Source organism: Eschscholzia californica, unplaced genomic scaffold (genome assembly GCF_041429995.1).
Source record: "Eschscholzia californica isolate CP2 unplaced genomic scaffold, dmEscCali1.0.p SCAF_2, whole genome shotgun sequence".
Classification (NCBI taxonomy): Eukaryota; Viridiplantae; Streptophyta; class Magnoliopsida; order Ranunculales; family Papaveraceae; genus Eschscholzia; species Eschscholzia californica.
The window spans coordinates 24096217-24105691 of NW_028238309.1; the positions used below are offsets into that span (position 1 = coordinate 24096217).

At 32.6% G+C, this 9475-nt stretch overlaps 2 long non-coding RNA genes across 4 annotated transcripts; both read left to right on the forward strand.

Annotated features, from left to right (window-relative positions):
- Positions 1-1561: 1561 nt before the first annotated feature.
- Positions 1562-3323, forward strand: LOC147557051 (uncharacterized). The gene is made up of 3 exons (XR_015235011.1): positions 1562-1962; positions 2066-2246; positions 2880-3323. It is a non-coding gene; the product is annotated as an uncharacterized LOC147557051 (long non-coding RNA).
- A 3146-nt stretch (positions 3324-6469) lies between these two features.
- LOC147557052 (uncharacterized) lies at positions 6470-8743 on the forward strand. 3 transcript variants are annotated; one of them, XR_015235013.1, is made up of 4 exons: positions 6470-6864; positions 7031-7078; positions 7782-7993; positions 8501-8743. It is a non-coding gene; the product is annotated as an uncharacterized LOC147557052 (long non-coding RNA). The 3 variants fall into 3 exon arrangements; XR_015235012.1 differs by having other exon boundaries at positions 6470-6748; XR_015235014.1 differs by lacking the exon at positions 7782-7993.
- The last annotated feature ends 732 nt before the right edge of the window (positions 8744-9475 follow it).

A 9475-nucleotide genomic window follows, 5' to 3' on the forward strand; every position in this document is an offset into this window, starting at 1 on the left:
ATCAATGTTCATTTATTTTCAATTACAACTCTATTTTTCTTGAATCAATGTTGGTTTTTTTCGTCAATTTCGTTATTTTGAATCTGGGTATTTAGTTTCGTTTTTTCTTAACTTCTTAACTCTACGAGTTATTTGGTGTGATTATATTAGATTTCGTTTTATGTTGTGATTAAGTAATAAGGGTAAAAGTGGTACATAAGTCAAGTATTCCTACCCAAGATACAATCAAGGAAATATTCTCATATATATCTCCATAATATGGATACACTAGAATTAGGATTATTTCTATGTTTACGTGATTTATTTCCAACCATTGTAATTCTCTTCTATTATAAATAAATATGGAGGTATATGGTTTTCCTCCAAAACCTAAATCTTTCATGGTTTCAGAGCTACAAAACTCTAAAGAGTATAGTTTCGATCCTATTTTTGCTTCCGCTTAACCGGCGGCGGTAGCCTCTTCCATGACTACCGTCCGCCGGAATCATAGTTATTTTTTTTTTCTCTTTTATTTTTTTCTCTAGTTTTTTTAATTAGTTTAGTTTATACTTCACAATAAATTTAGTGAAGGTTTACAATCGAAGTTTTTTGATGTTTTTTCAATAAAGTTTCAATGGTGGAGATTCTAGTGATCAATAGTATCGGTTAATGGTTTGGGAGGTTTTTGTTATCAACCATGGACGAATTATTTATAAAGGGAAGGGGATCTTCAATCTTAATGAGCTTCGTGGATGGACTTAAATTGGTGTTCAAGAAAGTGTAGGGTTAATTCATTATTGGTGCAAGACGGTAAGAAAAACAAAGTGGTTGTTTTCTTTTTTTGCCGATCGATAATATCGGCCGTCGTTATTTGTCGTCGTTTGGAGTGCAAAGTAGTTGCCTTCCCGTTGGGTGTTTTTGCTAGGTTTGTCTTCACAAAGAAGACGTCTCGTGTTGTTGCCATGAGCCTCTGAACCCAGAGTGGTTATGCTCACTAAGTGCAACCTTTCTCGATGTTATTACGTCATGTTTGTTGGTTATTACTGCAGTAAATCTTATTGATCTACACCAAAGAAAAGCTTGTTGACCAATCAATTCCATGATTACCTTAAGGAAAAATGTGTCGAAGAATCGTCTCATCAAGTTATTTCCAAATTGAACTTTCGGTTTGATTCTCCGTTCAATTTGCGGGAGGGTAATAAGGGTAAAAGTGGTACATAAGTCAAGTATTCCTACCCAAGATACAATCAAGGAAATATTCTCATATATATCTCCATAATATGGATACACTAGAATTAGGATTATTTCTATGTTTACGTGATTTATTTCCAACCATTGTAATTCTCTTCTATTATAAATAAATATGGAGGTATATGGTTTTCCTCATCCAAAACCTAAATCTTTCATTAAGTTTCATTAGATTTCTGGTTCCAAGAGTGGTACTTATATACCATTCTCGACTTTACAGTTTAAAAGGTTTTTGTTTGTTTTATATCAGAAATCCACTTTTTTCAATGTTTGATCATTCTCCTAAAACCCCGAGTTCATCACTTAAATTGTGAAATTTAATTTATAAATGCAGATCTTCACGATACCCTAAGTGGAAAGACAATTGCTCTTGAGGTTGAGAGTTCTGGACACAATTGATGATGTCAAAATGAAAACTCAAGACAAGGGAATCCCTCCAGACTCGCAAAGATTGATATTTGCAGGCAAACAACATGAAGATGGTCACACCTTGCTGATTAGAACATCCAAAAAGGGTTTACTCTTCAGATGGTTTTCAACTTAGATGTGGGATGCAAGTCTTCATCAATACCTTAACTGGGATTACTTTAAAAGTGGAAAATTCTGATACAAATGACAATGTCAAGGCAACTTTTAAGGACAAAGAAGGTATTCCTCAAGATTAAAGAGGTTGATATTCACTGGAGAAAAACCTGAAGATGGTCGGACCTTTTTCGATTGCAACATTCAGAAAATGTCTACTTTCTATCTCATTTGAATACTTTTTGTTTTAACTACCAAATAACTTTTCAAGATTTTTCTATAATTTCTCTCATGACATAATAATCTGGTTTTTCAGTATGGGAGTATACTCGACCTTCTGGTACGTGCTCCTCAATGTCGATAAGTGCAGTGTTAGTACCCGAAATGCCGCAAAAGCGAAGGGTTTATTTTGCGAGGTATACAATGCAAAACTCGTGCTTTTGGAGGGTATCACTAACTTCATGTTCGGGCTTGCAAAGAGTACTCAAATTCATTCTGTAAGTTCATAATTAACCGTCATAATGTCATATTTCCTTTATAGCCAGTTTTACATCGTTACACTCTTTGGTGATACCACTAACAACCATGGACGATTATGTTTAATTCTTAGAGAAATGTATAACGGGTACTCAATTGTCCGAAACTGAACAAGCCACAAGCATTTCATACCTTTAAGAATTTAGTGACTAACATCTATTATACAATTGGGACGGGTAAGACCACAATACCCATTTGGTGATATAAAAAAAGTATCTGATACTTGATTCCATTAGGTGAACATGACCTCATATTAAGCTCCAAAATAGAGTGATTAGAAGTTCTGTATTAAGTACAACTTTCCTGGTTAGTAGTAACAATTATTACATAACGAGCCTTCAAAGATAACCAATGACAATCAGTACCCAATAGCCATGTGTACTACAGTGTTTTTATAAGTTCCTAAATAAACTTCAGTTGGTAGGAACCCAATTACCTGAAATGTGACTTTGAATTGAATAGTTTCCAATTCTAGGCAGTGAGATACCAAATTCGAACCAGACTTGTTGACACATTTTAATGTTTGTCAAATTCGTTTTCTCTTTCTCTCTCTCTCTCCCTCTCTCTTAACATTGTATGTTATTGTGCAACAGGGATTCCAAAGAACACTTGAATAGGTTGTAGCAATAATTTGATTTTAGGCGAAGAGCTGCAAATATGGAGATCATGGGACAAAGATCTGTCGAGGTTTCTAGCACCTTGATTACACCATCCATCTTCTGAAATAATGAATCGGCATCTCCGAAGGATAAAGAGATACTTAGTTAATAATGGAAGTTGTTTAGAACAAAACGTCTGAAGAATTTGGTTTCCTAATGTCAATGATGATTACCATTAAGGGCAGATGTGCATTTACAGAGGAATTGTCTAGATTGTTCAGATTGAGTTGGCTAGATTGTTCATGGGCTTAGAGTTGTTCTTGGCATGGGACAATTGGTATTTATTATATAGGACTTGCTACAAAAGGATTAGTAATTACAGTTAATCATGTATAATTTTTCTTTTGTAATGTTAGTTTTCTTTGTGTTTTATTTGTATTAGATTAACCACGTGGTCATGAATCTTTTTGTGAATGCTTATATTGGATTTTCTCATTTTGCTACAATGTTTTAAATTTTCTATGATATGGGCCTTTAGATCTCGTAACAATGTTTTTCGAATTATCGTATCATGGGTATAGTGTTTATAATTTTTCATTTGTCCGTGCCCGTGGGCACGGGTTATACCTAGTCTATATAACAAAACACAATGTTTTGTGCTGACTGGGACAAGCCGAAAGACAAATCCGGTCGTTGGTTGTAAATTTGATACGATCCACACCCTTTGATCTGTTACCCACCCTAATTTTTACATATTTATTGACCCACTATATTATAGGAAGTAAACAAAGCGCTTAATCTGGTCTGTACGAGAAAAAAAAATTTTGAACATGCTTTGTCATCTCCACCATTAGATTTGTTTCTTTCACACGTTACAATCTTTTCAACTCCCTTACAATCTTCCTTTACATAATGTTGCCCTCTTAAATTGTGAATTGATTGTTGGAGTTTAAGTTTTTTTCAGCTCTTATTCTCATTGTTAGTGCAAAACGCCAAATTAAATTAATCCTCCATAGCTCATTCTCTTCCCCGCATTTTCTTGATTTTGTGTTGGGATCTCTCCCTCTATTAAAGGCAGAGAATATTTAGCCAAGGTAATGTCTGAAAGTAACAGTTCCTTCTTTTTTTTTGTTTTATAATTAGGATTCATTCTCTTGGTTTGATAATACTAATTTGGATTCTTTTATTTTATGATTTAGGGTTTAGGATTTAGGATTTTATCTGGATGGGTTGTCAGAATTTGGATTTCTTTGAGGGATGTTGTTGATTATTAGTCTATTTTAGTTTAAATTTATGTGATCATCTACATACCTCTCTCTTAAATTTCATATGCAATCAAATAATGGAATCAAAAACAACTTCTTTAGCATGGGTGTCACATATCCGATAGCATACTTAGTTTACCTTTGATTTCATCTTCATGTTAGATTTTTATTTCGGTTTCATATGAAAACTAAAATAGTTTTTATATTAGGTTTCTTTTTTAGTTCCTATTCATATTATCATCCTTCCTATTCATATTATTATCCTTCTCGGGTATTGGTAATCAACTTTTTTGAGGGAAGAATTCAATTGAAAATTATGATTTCGTGTTAGGTCTTTTCCTATTTCATGTTCATTTTGCTATCATTCTTGGGATATTGGTGATCCATTGTTTTTAGGTTATTTTCGGGTGATTTTGATACAAAGAAAAAGTGTATTTAGAGTATAACGCCATGAATTACATTTTGGTTTCTTCTTTTAGTTCCGGTTAAATTCAAGATACTTTAGTTCTTCATTCAGAATTCATTTTTGTTTCAGCATGTGCGTGTTTTTGTTAATCTTTGAAGTTTGTTAATTTATTTTATTATTCAATGTGAAATTATCTTCAGTTTCATGAATTTGATTAAAACTTTATGGAATTTATTTTTACAGGTGATGATCGCGATAGCTCATTGAATAGAGGGTTTCCAAATTATTGACTTCGACTCATTTTATTGTAGTATCACTTTAATTTCTTTACCTCGAAGACACGAAACTAAGTCTTTCTCCCGTAGAATTTTTACGGTATTAGGTTTTAGGATGCGCAATATTACATTCTTCAAATCTTACATTTTTAACTGATTTTTATGTAAATTTTTATATTATTTTTCTCAATATCGGAGCACCGGGTTTATTAATTGTTATTGATGTAATATCGGATATAACGACTCTAACTTCACCAGGATTGAGCAGGATGCGGACGAGAAGCTCCACAACGCTTTGTTCAAGCTCCATGAAGGTGTTAGGGGTCTTAAGAGATTCAAACTGAAGGATCTCTTTAATCGAGCCACCTTCAATGCCAATCTGAACATGTTCATGCTCGTGTTCCCTTGTTCTTAGGTCTCCTTTCTGTTGGTATTTGATGAGTCTTTCAACTTTTGAATTTGGTATTTTATTTTTTCAGGTTTGTGATGGGAAAACGGATAACAACATTGAGAATAGGAACAAAGATGCTGATGGTCAAGAGAATCAACAATTTACGGTGAGATATAATGGTTTACTGCGATAATACAGACTGAAGAATCCTAATTTCTGTCTTTCACTTCGTCACAATTTTTTACCCTTCAGATAAAGCTGATAAAATGTTTACTTTTATGTATTGAGGTTCTTCTTTTGAACCGTTTCGCTTCTTAATGGGTTGGTGAAAGTTTTAGAATTCACTAATATAGTATTTTGTACTCATCATCTCTGCCCCTACCCAACCTCAAGAATGTTGTACAATGGAGATTTGTCGAATTGGCCTAAATTATTTTGGAGACGATATATGGTTTGAATTATTATGCATTATATCTTATCGAAGAACGACGAAGGGACATCAATGTTTGCGTCGTAGGAGATCCATATCTTGTGGACAGTTTTTTGTATCTAAATATCATTTAGATTTATTATATGCCAATGAATAAAAAATATATGGAACTTCAAGATTTCATATTTTAAAATCTTTAATGCATAGTTTTTATTTTTCACTTATGGTCAAAGAGTAATACTTCAGCTCTACGCAACATTATATTATGTTTATGATTGATACACATGGGGGTTTGGTTCATTTTTACCATGTATTTTATCAGTGGAGCCTTGCCAAAATTTTGAAAATAAGTATTGATTCTTCCTTTTGTAATTTTTCTTCCTGATCTTTTGTTAATCCTAAACACAAAGTGAGATTGTTATCTTTCGTTTTCTTTCTCATTTTTTATTTTTTTTATCTTTACCACTTATTTACACACGTAATTTACATATGTATAGTGCATAATGGAAGTGTCCGTGCCGGAGGCACGGGTTATACCTAGTGATTATATAAAATGCAAAGTTTTTTGCTGACTGGGACAAACCCAAAGATAAATCTGTCCGTTAGTTGCGATTTTGATAACATCCAAACCCTTTGATATGTTACCCACCCTAAAAATCACAAATTTGCTCACCTACTAAATGAAAGAAAGTAAACAACATGATGAATCTGGATCGTCTAATTACCATCAATCGAGGTGAAATTAATTAGATGAAATTGATAAAAGAAGGTGGGGTGAAATCTACTGTAGGCATTTATAAATCTCCACCGTCCGATATTTCATCTTCAGTCTTGAGCCTTTCGATCGTATTTTCTCTTCCTTAAAATTGGATTCTTAAATTTATTATTTCGGTTTCTTACATTTAATGAAGGATTATCTTAAATATAAAGAAACGGTAAGAGAAGGGGAAGGTGAGCATTAGAAATTCTCTTGAATCAATCGACAACACCATTATGTCCGACCTTAATCAGTTTTACAACATTGAATCATTGATGGAGAAAATAATGAATTTCCTAATTTCACTCTTTTTGATTAAAAGTATGATTATAACATTAGGTAATCAAACGGCAAAACCGTTGTCTTCACCATAAATTTTTACAGCATTAATGGAGACAATAATTAATATCACGATGGTCTCTTATTTCAATTGCAAAAATCCATCACAAGAGATGGTATATCATCTTGCTCATTTTTTGTTTTCCATTGAGACATCTGATATGTCTAAAATCTATGAATAAATTGGCACAATTTTCTTATTTTTAATTTATAAAGGTAACATTTGGTTTAGTTTCTTATTTAATATAAATATCAAACTAATTTGTGTTTTCTGTTTTGCAGGTTACATCTAGCTTCATCTATGATTCAATATGTTTTTCATGATTTAAGGTTCATTTTTTCTTACTTCAATTCCAGTCTTCTACTCAACAAAATGGATCTTTTCTTTTGAGTTTTTCCTTAGTTTTTGGTACTTTTCGAGATTTCTAATTTCTCTTGGTACAAATGGTAGATCACATATATGTAAAACTGGTTTTGAGTCTTTTTTTAATCATGGCCTCATGGGTGGTTACGATGTTTAGGTAACTATTACATGCCATAATTAATAATATCGATATGGTGTTACATATCAATTTGTGATGTTTATATTTGAATTGTTATGATTAGAGGTTCAATGTAACACATATTCAGGAAATCTCTTTATTGTGATCCTTGTAGGTATATTATATGATCATTCAACTTTAATTAGATTAATTGTTGAGAAGTTGATTAAAATGATCTTTATTTCGTTTGAAGGAAAGGCAAAGATCTGGTTTAGATTTGTAGTTATACACTTGTAACAACTGATTCTAACATTATGATCAACCAAGTTCTGATATATCATAGTTCAGCTAAATTGTGAAATATTTTGTAATTATCTACTTGAAGTTTAAAGTAGACTTCCATGGTTTTCTCCCTCTCTCTGTCTTTCATGTTCCGTTTAGCCCTTATCTGGATTCCGTTTGATCATTTCGTTTTATTTGCTGATGATGTTTTTGTTTGTTCTTAGGTTTCTTTAATCTTGATTTTGTCTTTATTGAATGTTTGATTTTAGCCTAGCTACAGGGTGGATCAGGCTATTCCTTTTACTTTTGTAGTATTGGAGAAAGTAGGTTAGATTGTCTAACTCTGATAGAAAGATGAAGTGATGGAATCATGGAAATATTGGATGTGCTCCTTGACTCGGGGTCTGTACTTTGCTTTTTTACTTTCAGTTATTTGGCCAGGAGTTGTTGACGATTGATGGTATTTGTGGTTATCTTATCGGTAATTTTCAAATTTCTTTTCGATTATGGTACAAAAGTTTTAGGCTGTTTTATTTGTTTATGTGGCGATGGTTAATTTATGGATACGATTTATGTGGTGATTGTAAAGTGAAGGTAATTCTCAAACTTATCAGATTATATTACAACTTAGATGTTTCCCTACCATGAATTGGCAGCTGAACAAGGATGGACCATGTAAGAGTTCGGTAGTCTTGTGTTGTCTATCGGATTATATTATTTTCTCGAATCTTGTAGTAATATCGTGTAGTGCATGGATGATGCATTCGATGTATTTGAAGAGGATCCACAGGCAAGACGTTGATCTTATGTTTGAACAAATGAAAGCCAATCTTCTTAGCCCCCCATAGTTTATTTTATGTGTTCTCATATAGATGAAAAACTGTGCCATTATGGTTAGCGTGTTTGTGTATTCTCTTAATTCCCCATTTTATCGATCTTTTTCAGTACATGTAACTAACATCCCGATGATCTTATTTGTGTTTGCAAGGGTGAAGCAAGATGAATTAGCTGAATAAATTTGGAGTTTCATTTGTTAGTGACCAATATGTAACTATAGTTCACATCAAAATCAATGCAAGAGTGAGAGGGAGCACGGTGGTGGTCGAAGAAGAGATAGTAGAAGAATATGAGGATTATTTTTGAAGTGTCGTCGGTGATGGTAGATTGTTGACAAACAGTCTCTCGCCAGAGTGAAGAAAAAAGAAGGGTGGTGGGGCTTGAGGAAAAAAAAAAAATTTGATTCTGCCCACAAATTTGTACTCTAGAAAATTTGTTTTCTCCAAAGCGACGACCTTTCAATCTAATCTACTTCTAGAAGAAATTTTTGATTTAACTTTGTATTTCTTTAATACATATACATTTTTTGTTTTGAAAATTATTAAGGAATTTATTTTGGACTTTTTTTATCAAAATATTCAACCTGTCTTTTAATGTGATTAAGAATTTTTCTTACTGATTGGAATAGTTTAGAAAACAACAATTGCGATATACGAATACCAGTAGAATTACTCGACTTCGATTCTTGCTAAATAGTTAATAGTGCGTATAACAAGTTTTGCCGTGCCGAAGGCACGGGCTATACCTAGTCTATATAACAAATGACATAAGTTTTGGTGCCATGTCATAACTTTGGTTTATAAATCTCGGTCGTCCAATTTTTTTTTTGTAAATCATGACCCTTCATTTTAAAGAGTCTTTGAAAATATAGATATTTAATATTCAAAATAACTACCCACTCCCTAAAAACTCTCTAATTCTTTTTCTCTCTTTCCTCTTTTCTCCCTTCAAACAACTCAATATAACTTTCAAAAAAACTCAATATGATCTGAGTTATTATTTTAAATATATTTTTATTACTTCGCTATTTATATAAGATCAAAATATTTAATAATTTTGTATAACATAAATATAAAAATTTCCGTGCCCTATGGGCACGGGCTATACCCTAGTGTGTATATAAAGG